General features: G+C 46.0%; 1 pseudogene; it reads left to right on the forward strand.

Moving 5' to 3' along the window:
* Positions 1-14,008: 14,008 nt before the first annotated feature.
* On the forward strand, positions 14,009-16,239 carry LOC140710448 (large ribosomal subunit protein uL15-like; annotated as a pseudogene).
* Positions 16,240-20,813: the final 4,574 nt, after the last annotated feature.

The following is a 20,813-nucleotide window of genomic DNA, read 5'->3' on the forward strand; positions in this document are numbered from 1 at the left end:
CAGAGGCAAAGTTCCTTAATGACCCCAAGACTCACTTCCTTACCAGTAGAATGAGAACAGTGGAACCACCTCTAAGGAGTTGAGATGATTCAGTTATACTTTCTGCAAATATTTATGAAATGCCTAGTGTTGAAGTTAAACCCAAACTCTAAAATAGTTAAAGAGATTTATTCTGAGCCAATGAGTGACCATGGCCCATGAACAACCTCAAGAGGTCCTGAGAAAGCATGCGCGAGGCAGTGCAGTTACAGGTTACAGGTTGGTTTTACGTGTTTTAGGGAGACAGGAATTATAGGTAAAATCATAAATCAACATATGGAAGGTATACTTTTGTTTAGCCTAAAGAGGTGGGATATCTTGAAGCAGGGAGTTTACAGATTTTCTGATTATCAATTGGTTTAAAGAGTCAAGTTTTGTCTAAAGACTGTCAACAGAAGGAAATTACTGAGTTAAGGGAGAGGTTGTGGAGACCAAGGTTCTTGTTATATGGATGAAGCCTCATAGACAGCAGCCTTCTGAGATAATTGATGGTAAATGTCTCTTTTCGGATCTTAAAAGGTATGTTAAACTCTTGTTTAACCTCTCCTAGATTCAGGAAAGACCTGGCTGCATTAATGGAGATTCTTTACAGATGCAAATTCCCCACACAAAAGATGGCTTTCCAGGGCCATTCCAAAATATTTCAAAGAAGTATATTTTGGGGTAAAACATCTTGATTTCCTTCAGAGTCTGCTATCTGTCATGTGATGCTATATCAGTCAGGTTGGAGTTTGGACCTTACTGCCACAAAGAGTGTGTTTGTGAGTCTTAAGATCTTTATTTTAATGTTAATGCTGGCCAGTTGTGACTACACTCCAAAAGGGAGGGGGTACAACAAGGTGTGTTCCACTTTGCTTCTTGTCATAGCCAATAATTCTGGTTTTTTTGGGTTTTGTTTTGTTTTGTTTCAGGTTTCTCTGGGGTCCCTTTGGCCCAGAAGGGGTCCATCCAGTCAGCAGGGGATGGAGGGTTTGGGATTTTATTTTTGGTTTACACTAATATTAGTCTGGCATTGACCTAGATACTGAAAATAAAGCAGTAAACAAAGTCCTTTCTACAGAGTCTACAATCCAGTGTGGGAAAACGGCAACATACAGATACACTGATAAGAAATATATTGGTGATAAAGCACTAAGAATAACCCAAGGAAAGTGAACAGAGTGAAGGTGAAAGAGTCAGGGTTTTGAGTTCAAGTGTTCAGAGAAGGTACAGACCTAAATGGGGAGAAAATAACCCAAGTGGTTATGGGCCTCAGGCAAGGCAGGGAATTCCAGGCAGAGGAATCAAACTGCAAAGGCCCCAGGAAGGTTGGGTGAGGACCAGCAAAGAGGCAGTGATGCTGGAGCAGGGAGATGATAGGAGAGGCCAGTGTTCAGGTCAGATGTTGGGAGCCGAAAAGGCCAAAGGGATTGTGACCAACTCAGCATTCCACTGGAGGCTATATTATCAAACAGCAAACTGTTTATCACGAATGCAGGATGTGAGCAAACTCACACTGTGCCTGCCACCAAAAGGTTTGCTGAGGGCCTCACTCCCTGGCACCGGACTCCTTGAAGTTATCTACTGAGAAATCTATTGCCTATTGTTCAAAGGATACAGTCTGGCAAGGCTGCTATGAACCAAACAGCTGACTATTACCTGACAATCACCCCCCCCCCCCATTTATTGCTATCTGTTTTGCCTAATAAATATGGAGGGCTGTGTAAAGCTCAGGGCCCTTGTCCACTAGAGGCAAGGTGTCCCCGACCCCTTCTTCCAAATATACTCTTTTGTCTCTTGTCTTTTATTCCTGCGTTCGCCCCCCTTTGTTAAGTCCCCCTAGGTCAATGCAGGTTACAAGTGGCACCCCCAATCAGCGACAGAATCAGGTGCTCTACAAAGTGGTGCCTGAACAGGGACTTCAAGGATGTGAACAAAGAAGTTTCGCTGGAGCAGAGGAACTGAAATTGACAAGGCAAACAGGGACCCCAGGATGAGTCTGCTGGCAGCAGATGTAAAGTCAGTGCCCTAAAGAGGTACTGGGAGCAGTGCTTTAAAGAAGTACTGGGAATAGGAAGTTTTCTGAATCAGGGTAACAAGGGGCAGAATTTGTCTATTAAAGAAAAACATTATGTGCAGTTGCTTAAAGTTCTGTTGAGACAGTCTGGAGCTCAGGTTAATTCACAGGCACTAACTAACCTCCTGCAGAAGCCATAAAAGGTTATTACACATAACCCATGGTTTCCACAGGCAGGCATTCCTTTTTTTTTTTTTTTTTTTTTGGAGACAGAATCTTGCTCTGTCATCAGGCTGGAGTGCAGTGGTGCAATCTCAGCTCACTGCAACCTCTGCCTCCTGGGTTCAAGCGATTCCACTGCCTCGGCCTCCTGAGTAGCTGGGACTACAGGCATGCACCACCATGCCCGGCTAACTTTTTGTATTTTTGTAGAGACGGGGTTTCACCATGTTGGCTAGGATGGTCTCGATCTCACGACCTCGTGATCCACCCGCCTTGGCCTCCCAAAGTGCTGGGATTACAGGCATGAGCCACCACACCCGGCCATTAGGCAGGCACTCTTGATGTGAAAAATTGAGCCAGAGCAGGAGAAGGATTAAAACAGACTCATCAAAAAGGTCCTAAAGTTGATTCTTCTGTTTTTTCCACTTGGAGTTTAATTCGTACTGTACTTCTGCCATTATCTCCTTATTATTCTGTGGGGCAGCAGGCTGAATCTAAAAATCTGAAAGAATCTGTTGTCCCACCCACAGCTCCAATTGAAAATAAAGAACAGGGTAGGGAGGATAAAAATTGGCCTATACCGCCTCCTCCAGTTGCAGAAATATCTGTACCGCTTCCTTCAGTAGCAGAAATAGAGACCCCAATACAAAGAATTTTACATTCTGCTGCCATAGCTGGAGAGTCCTTAGGACCTTGTGCTTTTCCTATTTCTGTAAGGCCTGATCCAAATAATCCACAGCAGATTATTCATGAACACACTCCACGAGAGTTTAAGTTGTTAAAAAGGAATTAAAAGCGAGTGTGGTAAATAATGGCATACAGAGCCCATTTACCTTAGGATTGCTAGAATCCATGTTTGGTGCTACGAGTCTTTTACCCTTTGATGTGAAACACTTGGAGCGAGCTTGGTTGTCCACTAGGGCATATCTGACATGGAATTTAAATTGGCAAGAAATATGTGCAGACTAGGCTAGACAGAATCATGTTGCTAGACAAGGAAACATTACAGAGGATATGCTGTTAGGTAATGGCCCTTATTCAGACCTGGAATATCAAATGGCACTCCCAGACACTGCTTATCAGCAGTGCGCACAGGCCGCTAAATGCGCCTGGGCCACAATTCCTGAAGAGGGAGTCCCAGTACAATCCTTTTTACATATCATGCAAGGGTTGCAAGAGCCCTATGCACATTTTCTTTCTTTTTTTTTTTTTTTCTGAGACAGAGTCTTGCTTTGTTGCCCAGGCTGCAGTGCAGTTGCACGATCTTGGCTCACTACAAGCTCCGCCTCCCAGGTTCACGCTATTTTCCTGCCTCAGCCTCCCAAGTAGCTGGGACTACAGGTGCCCGCCACCACGCCCGGATAATTTTTTTAATTTTAGTAGAGATGGGGTTTCACCATGTTAGCCAAGATGGTCTCAATCTCCTGACCTCGTGATCCACCCGTCTCAGCCTCCCAAAGTGCTGGGATTACAGGCGTGAGCCACTGCACCTGGCCGCCCTATGCACATTTTCTTGCAAGATTGCAAAAGACAGTGAAGTGTCAAATTCCTCATACCACAGCTGCAGAAATGCTAACCTTAACTCTAGCTTTTGAGAATGCAAACACAGATTGTAAACATGCACTGGCACTGGTGAGGTGTACAAAAAACTTGGGAAATTGTCAGGATGTGGGAACTGAGCTTCATCACTCTGCAATGTTAGCACAAGCAATGGCTAATTTAACAGGTGACAAATCTAAAAGGAGCCAAGGGTCAAACCCTAAAATGGGAAAATGTTATAATTGTGGAAAAACTGGACATTTTAAAAAGGAATGCTGCCAGATCTCAGGACAGAAATGACCTTACAGTACAGTGTCCCACCCAGCAGAAAAAAAGCCAGGACTTTGTCCTTGCTGTAACAAAGGAAATCACTGGGCTAATTGGTGTCACTCAAAATTTCATCAGAATGGCACCCCCATGCCAGGAAACGAGACGGGGCCTAGACCGGGGCCCCACAAACAATGAGGGCATTCCCAGTCCAGACCTCAACCCCGTTTCAGGGAAAGGATAAGTTCCTGGAGGCACATTGATTCCCTCACCCCAGGAACACCACAAAGTGCAGGATTAGATCTACCCGCCAGAGAAAGAATCACGTTAGTAGGGGAAGACAAACCTATCAAAGTTCCCACTGGTATTTGGGGACCTTTACCAACAGCATACATAGGACTAATTTTAGGCAAAAGCCATTTTAATTTGCAAGGGACTGTAGTCCCAGGATTGATTGACTCCAATTATGAAGGAGAAATTCAAGTAGTTTTAATGTCACAAGATCTTTAGGTTTTTGAACTGGGAGAATATATTGCTAATTATTGCTTATTCCCTGCAAATTACACCCTTCTGCACAAAAGGAGAAACAAGGAAATAAAGGGTTTGGGAGCACAACTACATGGGAATCTATGTATCCCAACCCATAGGCTCTAATAGACCTACCTGTGTAATACAAATTAAAGGAAAGAAATTTTATGGGCTTATGGATATAGGAGCTGATGTATCAGTAATATCTAAAGACTACTGGCCCCCATCCTGGGTCTTGCAATTAACTTCTACGTCCCTAGTGGGAGTAGGAACAGCTCAAAGTGTTCAACAGAGCCCTGAGATTTTATCTTGTCTTGTTCCGGATGGACAGTCATGTACTTCTCAGCCTTATGTTTCAAATATAGCTATCAATTTATGGGGTCGAGACTTACAGCATGGGATATGAAACTTACAAATAAAAACTTTGATAACCCAGGATTTAAAATGAGGAAGAACATGGGATATCAGAGGGAAAAAGGTTAAGAAAATTTCAAGGAAATCCTAACCCGATTATCAGTAACTGGAAAAACAGATAGAAAAGGGCTAGGACATCAGGATTTCTGATGGGGGTCATTGATATTTCTCCTCCACCCACTGCCTTACCATCAGAATGGCTCAGTGACAAACCCATATGGGTGGATCAATGGCCCCTATCTCAGGAGAAGCTGACACAACTTCAGCAGCTAGTAAAAGAACAATGGGATGCCAGACACATAGAGGAGTCAGCCCCTGGAATTCTCCAGTGTTTGTTATTACAAAAAAGTCCAGAAGATGGTGACTGCTACATGATTTAAGAGCTATTAATGCACATATAAAATTGATGGGTACCTTACAAAAAGGCTTACCATCTCCAGTGGCTAGTCCAAGAGACTGGCCTCTTGTAGTAATAGATCTTAAGGATTGCTCCTTTACTATACCCTTACACAAGAAGGATAAGCCTCGATTCATCTTCTCTGTGCCTTCTATTAATCAAAGAGAACCTGTTTCTCATTATCAATGGAGAGTTTACCCCAGGGCATGCTTAACAGTCCTACGCTGTGTCAGCATTTTGTAGGACAGGCATTAAAGGAGCCTCGGAATACATTTCCTACTGCTTACACCATTCATTTTATGGATGATATTCTTTTTGCTGCTCCTACAGATCAAATCCTACAACAGTTATTCAGAGAAACAAAGCAGGCTTTGACTAAATGGAATCTCCAAATAGCTCCAGAAATGGTACAAACAACTTCCCCACACCAATACTTAGGAACTATTGTTAGAGAGAAGTGTATAGCCTCAGAAAGTAGTTCTCCATAAAGACAGGTTACAGACTTTAAATGATGTTCAGCAATTATTAGGAGATATTAATTGGCTATGGCCAATGTTAGGTATTGCTACCTACCAACTTACACATCTTTACCAAACCCTGCAAGGAGATTCTTCTGTAAATTCCCTGCAGCAATTAACTAAAGAGGCAGAAGCTGAATTATGGCTTGTAGAGCAAAGGTTATTGCAGAGACATGCCCCAAGGCTACAATTGCAAAAACCCTTGCTTTTGTTTATTCTTCCTACCCCCAACTCTCCAACAGGACTTTTGGACCAGTTCATAGACAAGTCTGTAACAGTAATTGAATGGCTCTTTCTACCTAATCAAACAGTCAAAACTCTGCAAGTTTATCTTTCTTTAATTACACAGATTATGACTATGGGCAGGCATAAGTCAAAAATGCTTACGGGATATGACCCTGACAAAATTATTGTTCCTTTATACTCCCAGCAACAAGCCGCAGCTTGGGAAATGTCGACTGCCTGGCAAACTACTTTTGCAGACTTTATGGGTGCTATAGATAACCACTACCCCTCAAGACAAAATTTTACAGTTTTTTTTTTTTTTTTTTTTGAGACGGAGTCTCGCTCTGTCGCCCAGGCTGGAGTGCAGTGGCCGGATCTCAGCTCACTGCAAGCTCCGCCTCCCGGGTTCATGCCATTCTCCTGCCTCAGCCTCCCGAGTAGCTGGAACTACAGGCGTCCGCCACCTCGCCCGGCTAGTTTTTTGTATTTTTTAGTAGAGACGGGGTTTCACCGGGTTAGCCAGGATGGTCTCGATCTCCTGACTTGTGATCCGCCCGTCTCGGCCTCCCAAAGTGCTGGGATTACAGGCGTGAGCCACCGCGCCCGGCCTAATTTTACAGTTTTATAAAATCCATTATTTCATTCTTCCTGTGATTACTCATCACAAGCCTATTCCAGGTGGACAAACTTATTTTACTGATGGCTCTTCCAAAGGTCCTGCCGCTATCTATGGACCAAAACATATTCAAACAATAATGACCTCTGGAGTTTCAGCGCAACACTCAGAGCTAATTGCAGTCATTCAGGTTTTACAGCTCACAGCTTCAGATCCTATTAACATTGTCTGTGATTCAGCTTATGTTGTAAATGTAGCCAGTCACACAGGAACTGCTACAATTAAAAGTACACTAGACCCAGAACTCCTTCCCTTCCCTTCCCCTCCCCCTCCCCTCCCCCTTTTCCTCTCCCCCTTCCCCCTTTCCCCTTCCCTTCCCTTTTCTCTTTTCTTTCGTTTTTGAGACAGAGTCTCACTCTATTGCCAAGACTGGAGTGCAGTGGAATGATCTCGGCTCACTGCAACCTCTGCCTCCTGGGTTCAAGCAATTCTCCTTCCTAAGCCTCCACCACCATGTCCAGCTAATTGTTTTGTATTTTTAGTAGAGATGGGGTTTCACCATATTGGCCAGGCTGGTCTGCAACTCCTGATCTTGTGATCCTCTCACCTTGACCTCCCAAAGTGCTGGGATTACAGGTGTGAGCCACTGCGCACGGCCAGCTTAACTTATATGTAAGACTTCAACAAGTTATTCACGCTCATGCAGGTCCTTTTCATATTTCTCATATTCGCTCTCACATACAACTTCCTGGGCCACTATGTCTAGGTAATGAGAAAGCAGACAAGCTGATTGGTTCTGTGTTTCAGCAAGCTCAAGTGTCTCATGAGCTTCTGCACCAAAGTACTGCCGCCCTTACTCGCATGTTACATTTATCTCACAGCCAAACTAGGGCTATAATACAAGCCTGTCCTACTTGCCAGCATGTCCCTGGAACCACACCTGTAGAAAGCTGTAGCCCACGAGGTTTGGCTCCAAATGAAATTCAGCAAATGGATATTACATGTCATGCGGGTCCGTGTGAAGAGACCACCGAACAGGCTTTGTGTGAGCAATAAAGCATTTTGATCACCTGGGTGCAGGCGGGCTGAGTCCGAAAAGAGAGTCAGCGAAGGGAGGTAAGGGTGGGGCCATTTTATAGGATTTGGGTAGGTAAAGGAAAATTCCAGTCAAAGGGGGGTTGTTCTCTGGCAGGCAGGAGTGAGAGTCACAAGGTGCTCAGTGGGGGAGCTTTTTGAGCCAGGATGAGCCAGGCACAAGATAATGTCATCGCTTAAGGCAAGGACCGGCCACTTTCACTTCTTTTGTTGGTGGAATGTCATCAGTTAAGGCGGGGCAGGGCATTTTCACTTCTTTTGTGATTCTTCAGTTACTTCAGGCCATCTGGGCATATACGTGCAAGTCACAGGGGATGCGATGGCTTGGCTTGGGCTCAGAGGCCTGACATTACACACATAGCAACCTGTGGTAAGCTTAGCTATGTTCATATGACTATAGACACTTATTCTCATATGCTGCATGCTACATGCCAAACACGTGAGACAGCTGGTCATGTACAATGACATTGTCATCATTTGCTCACATGGGGATACGTAAGCAATTAAAAACTGACAATGAACCCACTTATACTAGTCATGCTTTTCAAAATGTCTTACAGCTTATAACCCATAAAATTGGAATTCCTTATAATTTCAATTTTAGAGGACAACGCATTGTAGAGCGGGCACATCAAACATTATAATGCACGTTGAAAATACAAAAGGGGGTATAGGAGGCCAACTACCACCTCAATCAAAACTACATTTAGCCTTATTTACCTTAAATTTTTTGACTCCTGGTACGGATGGTAAGACTCCAGCAGAAAGACACTGTCAAGTGTTAGAGGAAAAGAGGAAAGTTTATCCGAAAGTGTTATGGAAATCCCTGGAAGAAGGAAAATGGAAACGTCCAGCGGATTTACTGACATGGAGAAGAGGGTATACTTCTGTTTTCACAGGCGATGGACAAACCGTGTGGGTGCCCTCAAGGTGCATGCAACCATGGAATAGGAGCCTGGGGGAACCCAGTGTCAGGCCTCTGAGCCCAAGCCAAGCCATCGCATCCCCTGTGACTTGCACGTATATGCCCAGATGGCCTGAAGTAACTGAAGAATCACAAAAGAAGTGAAAATGCCCTGCCCCGCCTTAACTGATGACATTCCACCAACAAAAGAAGTGAAAGTGGCCGGTCCTTGCCTTAAGCGATGACATTATCTTGTGCCTGGCTCATCCTGGCTCAAAAAGCTCCCCCACTGAGCACCTTGTGACTCCCACTTCTGCCTGCCAGAGAACAATCCCCCCTTTGGAATTTTCCTTTACCTACCCAAATCCTATAAAATGGCCCCACCCTTATCTCCCTTCACTGACTCTTTTCGGACTCAGCCCGCCTGCACCAGGTGATTAAAAAGCTTTATTGCTCACACAAAGCCTGTTTGGTGGTCCCTTCACACGGAAGCGCATGACACCCAGGGCGGCCAACCATGGGCCCAGTCCCTCCGATACAAGCCATGAGCCAGCTGAGCCTGAGTGCAAAGATGGAGAAAAGGCCGACCAGAGTGATGATGACATCAACCCCCATAACCTGGGGACAACTCAAGAAAACCATGCAGGAAGATGAGAAACTACTGGAGCATCAGTGACAGGCAAAACCCCCTGATTCCATGTTCTTGGCCATGTTAGCCATAGTGTCCTGTGCAGTATTGTAGCAGGACAAGCGGCAGACAAAACTCCTCAAACACCGAGTTAAAGAAGGAACGGGTTTACTCGGAGGGGAGCATTGGCAAGACTTCTGTCTCCAGAGCCGAGCTCCCCAAATAAGCAATTCTGTCCCTTTTAAGGGCTCACAACTCTAAGGGGGTGCACATGAGAGGGTCGTGATTGAGCAAGCAGGGGGTATGTGACTGGGGGCTGTGTGCACTGGTAATTAGATCAGAACAAAACAAAATAGGGATTTTCACAGTGCGTTCCTATACAATGTCTGTAATCTATAGATAACAGAACCAATTAGGTCAGGGTGCAGCACTGGGCTGTCTGCCTGTGGATTTCATTTCTGCCTTTTAGTTTTTACGTCTTCTTTCTTTGGAGGCAGAAATTGGGCATAAGACAATATGAGGGGTGGTCTCCTCTCTTAGTATGTTTTCGCTGTGCAGAGGCAAAAACATTATGCATATGTTCTCAATCCCCCAGCAGTACGACCTATACTTTGGAGCAACACGCCTCCTGAGATCACGATCAGGGAGTGTGGGCTCCAGGAACCCTAACTCCCCCTGACATAGAACAGTTAGACTCTCAGAATAATGTCATTAATTATACTGCTCCACTGGAAGGACTTCCTTTGTGTATCACCACAAAGACGTTGCTCAGCCATAGCTGTCTTACAATTCAAGCTCAAACATGGTTGAGTCACTATGGAAAAATTATGTACTTTTTTTTTTTTTTTTGAGACGGAGTCTCGCTCTGTCGCCCAGGCTGGAGTGCAGTGGCCGGATCTCAGCTCACTGCAAGCTCCGCCTCCCGGGTTCACGCCATTCTCCTGCCTCAGCCTCCCGAGTAGCTGGGACCACAGACGCCCGCCACCTCGCCTGGCTAGTTTTTTGTATTTTTTAGTAGAGACAGGGTTTCACCGTGTTAGCCAGGATGGTCTTGATCTCCTGACCTCGTGATCTGCCCGTCTCGGCCTCCCAAAGTGCTGGGATTACAGGCTTGAGCCACCGCACCCGGCCTATGTACTTATTAAGTCTTGGTTCTATTAATGTAACTGGTGTGCTAACCAAACTTTCCTGGCCCAGTTGCCCTAATTGTGCTGATTATACAGAACAGATTCCATTCAATAGTTCCTACCCTACTCCGTGGACCCAGTATCTTGCTCCACTGGCTAGAAAACAATCTATGTCAACTGGAGACATTGTGGATTGGGGACCTAAAGGTCAATTAGATGGAAAAGATGAAAATCAGAAATCATGGCACAAACTTCACTGGCATTGGTGGCAAGCTTTTAATGCTTCTTCTTTATACAATACTGGGATCCAATCCCAGTCTGCCGCCCAGATTGCTTGGCATGGAGCAGGATTTAGCCCACCTCTTCTTCCGTGGCATTATCTAGGGAGGAAAGGACCAATTCAAGAGACGATATAGAAGGCAGCACTCCCATTTATGAACGGCAACATCTGGATTGGAATACTCTCCAATAATAGCAATAGTAAGTGACACAATCTTAATGTTGCATTTGTAAAGAATATCACCACTCAATTTACAGTTTTTGTTTTTAATCCTTATGTCTTTTTGGCAGTTAAGGAGAACCAGCTCCAGGTAAACAATACCCAATTGACCTGTAAATCTTGCCAGTTTTATCACTGCATTAATCATAGCACATTGCAAACACATAGTATTTCTACCTTGATGATTTTGGGTCGCATCCCTGGGCTATGGATTCCTGTCAATCTGTCCAAGCCTTGGGCTGCTACACCTGCTTCGCATTTTGTGAAACTTCTTCTAACTTAGCTTACTCATCGTGTCTGTAGAGCCTTAGGCATAATTTTTGCTATTGTTTCCTTAGTCACACTAATAACTTCTGTCGTGATGTCCTCTGTAGCTTTGCATACTTCTACTCAAACAGCTCAGGACCTGGAGAACTGGACACGCACAGCTGATCAAACGAGGCTACTTAAGAATAAAATTAACACTGAGTTAATTGAAGTGGCAATGTTAAAATCCACGGTCCTATGGTTAGGGGAACAAGTACAGAGCTTGCAGTTGCAGCAGCAATTGCGTTGTCATTTTAACCACATTCATATTTGTCTAAACAACTTAGAATATAACCAAGGTGAGTATCCACAGGACCTTGTGAAAGCTCATTTACAGGGAGCGTTCACATCCAACATCACCTTTGATATTGGTGAATGACAAAGCAAAATTCTTGATTTAAATAAGCAAACTCAAAAATGTCAGCCTTCTTTAGAAGACTGGACCAAATTCCAGCAAGGCCTGGCAAGCCTCAGCCCTTGGACCTATCTAAAGCACCTCATTAACATCTTATATGTAGTTCTTGGAATAATGCTGTTTTTGTCTCTGTCTTCTGCTCATAGTCTGTAAAATCGGATGGACTGGCAATCAGAGAATGAGAGCTGCCCAGCCTGGCCTTACATTCTTTCAATTAACACATAAACATGAAGGGACAGATGTTGGGAGCTGAAAAGGACAAAGGGATCATGATCAACTCAGCATTCCACTGGAGGCTATATGGTCAAATAGCTACTGTTTATCATGAATGCAGGATGTGAGCAAACTCACACTGCGCCTGCCACCAAAAGGTTTACTGAGGGCCTCACTCCCTGGCGCTGGGCTCCTTGAAGTTATCTACTGAGAAATCTAGCGCCTATTGTTCACAGGATGCAGTCTGGCAAGCCTGCTGTGAACCAAACAGCAGACGGACAATTACTACCCCACAATCACCCCCCATTTATCGCTATCTGTTTTGCCTAATAAATATGGAGGACTGTGTAAAGCTCAGGTCCCTTGTCCACTAGAGGCAAGGTGCCCCCTGACCCCTTCTTCCAAATATACTCTTTTGTCTCTTGTCTTTCATTCCCGCATTCATCCCTTTTTGTTCAGTTCCCCTAGATCCGTGCAGGTTATAAGTGGCACCTCCAATCAGCGACGGAATTGGGTGCTCTACAGTCAGGGAGGGCTATGTTAAACCCTTTCATAAGCCTTGGGTTTTGAGTGAGATGGGGAGCCACTTAAGTGTTCTGAGCAAATAAATGACAGAATTAGACCTTGTAACAACAAGAAAATCCTATGTGGCAGCTGAATTAAGTGGACAGAAATGAGACAAAGTAGAGGCAGGAGACCAGTTAGGCTATTCAAATAATGGAGGTGAGAGATGACAGCAGTTTGGCCCAGGGTGGGGACCATGGAAGTGGTAAAATTTAATGGTTAAATTCTCATAGATTTTGAAAGCACAGCTGACAAGGCTTGGTGATAGACATGCTACAGCACAAGAAAGGAAAAGTCAAGGATGACCGCAGAATTGTGGCCCCAGGAACTGCAAGAATAGAACTGCCATTCCCCAAGAGAGAAAGGTCATGGATGGAGTTGGGGGTGGGAGAAGAGCTGGGAGCTCAGCATTGAAGTAGTACTTGTCAGAAATCAGACCAGAGATGATGAGGAGCCTAAGGGTCAAGGAGGGGTGTGGACCAATGATACAAATGTGGGCATCACTAGCATGGGCTCAACCACCAAGAATTGGGCACTGTGTGGGCAGGGCCTCGTGCCTGTAAGAAAGATTCAATACCCGGTACAGGGTACAGATTTCTCCTCTCCAGCTCTTCCTTCCTTTCTTTGGTTTGCTTGGTTTTTTTGAGACGGAGTCCCACTCTGTTGCCCAGACATAAATAACTCTCAAGCTTGTTGTAAATACTGTACAGCTTTCTGGACCAGTTGAAAGGATGCAACACTGGCTGGGCACGGTGACTCACACCTGTAATCCCAGCACTTTGGGAGGCCGAGGAGGGCGGATCACTTGAGCATGGGAGTTCGAGACCAGCCTGGCCAACGTGGTGAAACCTGTCTCTACTAAAAATACAAAAATTAGCCAGGTGTGGTGGCACGAACCTGTAGTCCCAGCTACTTGGGAGGCTGAGACAGGAGAATCACTTGAATCTGGGAGGCAGAGGTTGCAGTGAGCCGAGATCGCGCCATTACACTCCAGCCTGGGTGACAGTGAGACTCTGTCTCAAAAAAGAGAAAAAAAAGCTGAGGTTGCCAGGTGCAGTGGCTTATGCCTGTAATCCCAGCACTTTGGGAGGCCGAGGTGGGCGGATCACGAGGGCAGGAGATCGAGACCATCCTGGCTGACACGGTGAAACCCCATCTCTACTAAAAATACAAAAAATTAGCCGGGCTTGGTGGCAGGCACCTGTAGTCCCAGCTACTCGGGAGGCTGAGGCAGGAGAATGGCCTGAACCCGGGAGGCAGAAGTTGCAGTGAGCCAAGATCGCACCAGTGCACTCCAGCCTGGGTGACAGAGCAAGACTCTGTCTCAAAAAAAAAAAAAAAAAATCCTGAATTTCAAATGATTTCTTCTTGATAAAGCTCTGTTCATAGGCTTCCATTCTTTCCCATACTCAAACCCTAGTACACGGCTTATTCAGAGTTGCCAGCCAGGGCAGAGTACTGGGCAAGGGGGAGGCCACTCCAGGGGCAGAATTTGGGGACTCTAGCTCAGAGCTGGGAGATAAGCAGCTAGAGGACAGGCCTGGGGAGTGCTGTGGCAGTGTTTTCCGAATACATCCCCAAAATGTATTCAATGATTGTCTCCCGACCCAAATACTCTCTTATCCTGTGGGCTTGATGCTCCTCCCATTGAGAGATGGGGTCTCTGTTCCCTCCTCTGAATCTCTGAATCTGGCACCGTGGCAGAAGTGATGCTGGCGACCTCTGAGGCTAATTCATAAAAGGCTATACAACTTCTGCCTGATTCTCTTGGGACATTCACCTTTAGAGCACAAGACTCCATTTAAGAAGTCCAAGGCCATGTGGATAGGCCGTGGATAGGTGTTCTGACCAACAGCCAGAGATCTCAGTCTATATCAGCATCTTGGTATAGATCGCTTGCCAAACGAATGATGATACCTCCAGATGACTCCTGGCCCCAGCCATCAAGCACCTCAGCCTTTTGCCATCCCAACTGAGGCCCCAAATGTCATAGAGCAGAGACAAGCCATCCATGCTGCATTCTTTCTGAATTCCTGACTCCCAGAATCTATGAATATAATAAAATGGGAGTGAAGGTGTGCCCTCACTGCCATTTTGTTATATTTGTTTTTATTTTTATTTTGATTTGTTTTTTTGAGACAGGGTCTCATTCTGTCTCCCAGGCTGGAGTGCAGTGACGTGATCCTCAGCTTACTGCACCTTCCGCCTCCCAGGTTCAAGTGATTCTTCTGCCTCAGCCTCCCCAGTAGCTGGGATTACAGGCACATGCCACCATGCCTGGCTAATTTTTTGTATTTTTAGTAGAGACAAGGTTTCACTATGTTGACCAGGCTGGTCTCAAACTCCTGACCTCAAGTGATCTACCTGCCTCGGCCTCCCAAAGCGCTGGGATTACAGGCATGCGTCACTGCTCCCAACCTTGTTTTTGATTTTTTCGAGACAGGGTCTTGCTCTGTCTCGAAGTACATTGGTGTGATCATAGCTCACTGTAACCTCAACCTCCTGGACTCAAGCGATCCTCCTGCTTCAGCTTCTCAAGTAACTGGGACTACAGGTGTATGCCACCATTCCCAGCTAATTTTAAAAAATGTATTTTGGATCTTTCGTCTGAGCCACCAACATGCCATCCAGACTGAGGAAGACCCAGAAACTTTGGAGCCATATGAGCCACGGCCACAGCTGCATAGGCAAGCTCCAGAAGCACCCCGGAGGCCACGATAATGCTGGTGGAATGCATCACCACAGGATCAGCTTCAACAAATACCACCCAGGTTACTTTTAGAAAGTTGGTATGAGGCATTACCACTTAAAGAGGAACCAGAGTTTCTGCCCAACTTGCAGCCTTGACAAATTGTGGACTTTGGTCAGTGAACAGACACAGGTGAATGCTGCTAAAAACAAGTCTGGGGCTGCTCCCATCATTGATGTGGTGTGATTGGACTACTACAAAGTTCTGGGAAAGGGAAAGCTCCCACAGGAGCCTGTCATTGTGGAGGCTAAATTCTTCAGCAGAATTGCTGAGGAGAAGATTAAGGGTGTTGAGGGAGCCTGTGTCCTGGTGACTTGAGGCCACATGGAGGGAAGTTCATTAAAAGCTAACTACTTAAAAAAACACACACACACACGGCCGGGCACGGTGGCTCAAGCCTGTAATCCCAGCACTTTGGGAGACTGAGACGGGCGGATCACGAGGTCAGGAGATCGAGACCATCCTGGCTAACACGGTGAAACCCCGTCTCTACTAAAAAATACAAAAAAAAACTAGCCGGGCGAGGTGGCGGGCACCTGTAGTCCCAGCTACTCAGGAGGCTGAGGCAGGAGAATGGCGTGAACCCGGGAGGCGGAGCTTGCAGTGAGCTGAGATCCGGCCACAGCACTCCAGCCTGGGCGACAGAGCAAGACTCAAGTCTCAAAAAAAAAAAAAAAAAAAACCACACACACAAAACAAACAGGCCGGGCGTGGTGGCTCACGCTTATAATCCCAGCACTTTGGGAGGCCAAGACAGGCGGATCACCTGCTTGGGAGTCTGAGACCAACCTGCCCAACATGGTGAAACCCCCCCATCTCTACTAAAAATACAAAAAAATTAGCCAAGTGTAGTGGAGTAGTCCCAGCTACTCGGGAGACTGAGGCAGGAGAATCACTTGAACCCGGGAGGCAGAGGTTGCAGTAAGCCGAGATCTCACCATTGCACTCCAGCCTGGGCAACAAGAGTGAAAATTCTGTCCCAGAAAATAAATAAGCTTTTTAAAAATTTTATATATATATATACATATATATATATATATATATATTTTTTTTTTTTTTTTTTGGTGGGGGGAGCTGGGCATAGTGGCTCATGCCTGTAATCCCAGCACTTTGGGAGACCAAGGTGGGACGATTGCTTGAGCCCAGACGTTTGAGATCAGCCTGGGCAACATAGCAAGACCCGGTCCATCTCTATTTTTTTATTTTTATTTGAGATGAAATTGCAGACATCATAGTACTTTACCCCTAAAATAAATCAATACCTATGGAAATAAATATTGCCGAGGCTGGTCTTAAACTCCTAACCTCAAGCGATCCTCCCACTTTGGCCTCCCAAAGTGCTGGGATTACAGGCATGAGTCACTACACCTGGCCTTAAAATGGCAGTTGTAAGCCACTGATTTGGAGTAATTTGTTATAGAGCAATAGGTAACTAGAATAAACACCTATAATCTTACAAGGAACTTTCTGGTTCTATCTGAATCTAATCCAACTTCCACTTTCACTTTTCGAAAGGATAACTGAGGTCTAGTTGGGGAAGAGACTGGCAATCTGCCTACTAACCAGGAGTTTCTCCCACCACGCCCTCCTGACCAAGAAGGTGCCTTGGAGGAAGCAAGGCCTGTTCTACCACAGGGTCAGTAGGCTTTTCGCCTTCATCCACAGATGGCTTGTGGCAAGGATATATTTTTTTGTCCAATTTATGTGAAAACTTTGAATCTAATTGTGTGTTCTGTGAATTGGGGTAATGGTTATTGTTTATAGAGCATAAGCCAAGTTTTATATTCTACAATGCAAACAGATACCTGTTTCTGAATAAAACTGTTTACATTCAAAAAAAACTTTGAGGGCTGTGCATGGTTGCTCATGCCTGTAATCCCAACACTTTGGGAGGCCAAGGCGGGCAGATCACTTAAGGCCAGGAGTTCAAGACCAGCCTGGCCAACATGACGAAACCCTTTCTCTACTAAAAATACAAAAAAAAAAAAAAAGGTGTGCGTGGTGGTGCACGCCTGTAATCCCAGCTACTCGGGAGGCTGAGGCAAGAGAATCCCTTGAACCCGAGAGGCAGAGGTTGCAGTAAGCCAAGATCGTATCACTGCACTCAAGCCTGGGCAACAGAGCAAGACTCCGTCTCAAAAAAAAAGAAAACCCACTTTGAAACAGAAAAGTGTAAAGAATAGTACATTAAACACCAGTGTGCCCATCAAACTTAAAAAAAATTGTTAACATATTGCCATATATGCTTTCCATATGTATAATCATTTTACATTTCTTTTTGTTAACTTTTTTTTTTTTTTTTTGAGACGGAGTCTCGCTCTGTCGCCCAGGCTGGAGTGCAGTGGCGCAATCTCGGCTCACTGCAAGCTCCGCCTCCCGGGTTCACGCCATTCTCCTGCCTCAGCCGCCCGAGTAGCTGGGACTACAGGCGCCTGCCACTGCGCCCGGCTAATTTTTTTCTATTTTTTAGTAGAGACGGGGTTTCACCATGGTCTCGATCTCCTGACCTTGTGATCCGCCCGCCTCGGCCTCCCAAAGTGCTGGGATTACAGGCGTGAGCCACCGCGCCCAGCGGTAACTTTTTTTTTTTACATGTAGACCTTAAAATCCCAGTGTATGCACCAGGCACAGTGGCTTATGCCTGTAATCCCAGCACTGGGAGGCCAAGGTGGGCAGATCACTTGAGGTCAGGAGTTCAAGATCAGCCTGGCCAACATGGCAAAACACTGTCTCTACGAAAAATGCAAAAAGTAGCCGGGCGTGGTGGCGGGCGCCTGTAGTCCCAGCTACTCGGGAGGCTGAGGCAGGAGAATCGCTTGAACCCGGGAGGCAAAGGTTGCGGTGAGCCGAGGTTGTGCCACTGCCCTCCAGCCTAAGCCGACAGAGCAAGACTCTGTCTCGGAAAAAAAAAAAAAAAAAAAAAAAATCCCAACGTATGTATAATCTTTTTTTTTTTTTTTTTTTTTTGACAGAGTCTTGCTCTGTCACTGAGTAACTGGAATTACAGCGTGAGCCACTGCCCCCGGCCTGTATAATCTTTTTTTTTTTTGAGACAGAGTCTTGCTCTGTCGCCCAGGCTGGAGTGCAGTGGCGCCATCTCGGCTCACTGCAAGCTCTGCCTCCTGGGTTCAGGCCATTCTCCTGCCTCAGCCTCCTGAGTAGCTGGGATTACAGGCACACACTACCATGCCCAGGTAGTTTTTTGTATATTTAGTAGAGACGGGGTTTCACTATGTTGGCCAGGCTGATCTCGAACTCCTGACCTCCTGATCCGCCCACCTCACCCTCCCAAAGTGCTGGGATTACAGGCGTGAGCCACCTCATCCGGCCTTGTATAATCATTTTTACCAAACATTTGAAATGAAATTGCAGACATAATAATATTTTACCCTTAAATACCTCATTGTATAACAATAATGCCATTATCATTTCTATTACCTTTTTTTTTTTTTTTTTTTTTTTTGAGACAGAATCTCGCTGTCGCCCAGACTGGAGTGCAGTGGCCCGATCTCCACTCACTGCAAGCTCCGCCTCCCAGGTTCACGGCATTCTCCTGCCTCAGCCTCCAGTGTAGCTGGGACTACAGGCGCCTGCCACTGCACCCAGCTAATTTTTGTATATTTAGTAGAGACGGGGTTTCACCGTGTTAGCCAGGATGGTCTTGATCTCCTGACCTCGTGATCTACCCGCCTCGGCCTCCCAAAGTGCTGGGATTACAGGCATGAGCCACTGTGCCGGGCCTATTACCTAATGTTTAATGCATATTCAGACTATCCCCTAATTGCCCCCAAAATGTGTTTTATAGATGTTTTTTCAAGCAAGGATTTAGTCAGGGTTCACACATTATATTTGACTGTCTCTTTAAATCCAGAACAGTCTCCCTATCTCTTTTCTTTTTTAAATGATTTTTTTTTTTTCACAGACAGGGTCTTGCTCTGTTACCCAGGATGGAATTCAGTGGCGCAATCATAGCTCACTGCAGCCTTGACTTTCTGGACTCAAACGATCCTCCCACCTCAGCCTCCACAGTAGCTGGGACTACAGGTGTGCGCCACCATGTCCAGCAAATTCTTTAATTTTTCGTAGAGACAGGGTCTCACCGTGTTGCCCAGGCTGGTCTGGAACTCCTGGGCTCAAGTGATCCTCCCACCTTGGCCTCCCCAAGTATTTGGTTTACAGGCATGAGCTACTGCTCCTGACCAGATACTGATGTTTTGAAAAGACCAAATTAGGTGTCTTGCAGAATATCTCACATTCTGGATTTATCTTATTGCTTCATCATAGTGTCTATTAACTTGTTCCTTTATCTCCTTTATTTCCTGTAAACTGAAGTTAGGTCTGAAGGCTTGACTGTGAATTAAACATTTTTGGCAAGAATATTTCATAGGTGGTGATGTCAGATTAGTTTTTATTAGTAAAATTAAGCTTAATCAACTCGCTAAAGTGGTGAGCGGGGGTGTTTTAAAATTCGAACATGAGCCACAAAAATGCCCCTTTATCCCAGCTGCTGTTCACTATGTGCACAAACTTCCTGGTACGTAAGATCGTGAAAATGAAAAATAGCCGACTTGAACAAGTGTTCCAACTTCACTCTAAAAAAATAAAAAAGCAACGACAATCAAAAACAAAAAACAAAAAAAGAAAACATATATACCAGTCCTGGCAGATAACGGTGTAAAAATAACTGGAGATCGCACCACTGCACTCCAGCCTGGGCAGAAGAGTGAGACTCCCCTCTCAAAAACAAAAAACAAAACCCTCTGATCCGAGTTTTCGGGGAGACTAATTTGAGTAATAAAACAACTTCGGTCTTCCGCACAGCCCGTTCCGCGCGTGAATTACTATTTCTCTACTGCAATTGCCCTGTCTTGATAAATCGGTAGTGTTCAGGCAGAGGGCAAGATGAAACCACTTGGGCAACCTTACAGGGCTGCCCTTCCGCAGCTCACAATCTAATTGCTGAGAGAAATTAACCTAGTAAGAGCTGCAAACTGGACACCGAGCATGCAGTGTGAGGAGCTGGTCCAGAGCCTCTGAGCCACACTGGGAAGTCAGGGACGGTTCAGGGCCGGGGGCGACACAATGTCCGAGGCCTGCGACGTCCCGCCCTTGCTCCCTCTCATCCCTGCGACTTTCTTTCATCCGTCCTCCACATGAAAGAGACGACGCCTCCGAGAAGAAGGCTCTGGGACTCGGGACTGGGTAGAGCTCCAGAGCCCCAGCAGCCTGGCTCAAGGTCCCCTGCGCATAGGCGCCCCACGGTGACGTCAGGGACGCGACTCCCGCGATGCCCCGCGCGCCGTCTGATCCCAGGCGCGGGCTCAGACTGGGATCTCGGAGTTCCCCTGCGCCTTCCTGACGGTGCGTTCTGGCGGCCTCGGGCGCGGGCGCTGCGATCGGACAGCCTGGAGCCTTTGGCCTCGATTTACATGGGAGGCCCCTCGAAACAGGGCACGTCACTTGCCCCCGGTCACCTGCGGACGGGGAGACTCTCGGGTTGACTCCAAGGCCTGACATTCCCCTCCGGTTTTCACCGAGGAGGATGAGGATGT

This window comes from Chlorocebus sabaeus, chromosome 2 (assembly GCF_047675955.1).
Source record: "Chlorocebus sabaeus isolate Y175 chromosome 2, mChlSab1.0.hap1, whole genome shotgun sequence".
Taxonomy (NCBI): domain Eukaryota; kingdom Metazoa; phylum Chordata; class Mammalia; order Primates; family Cercopithecidae; genus Chlorocebus; species Chlorocebus sabaeus.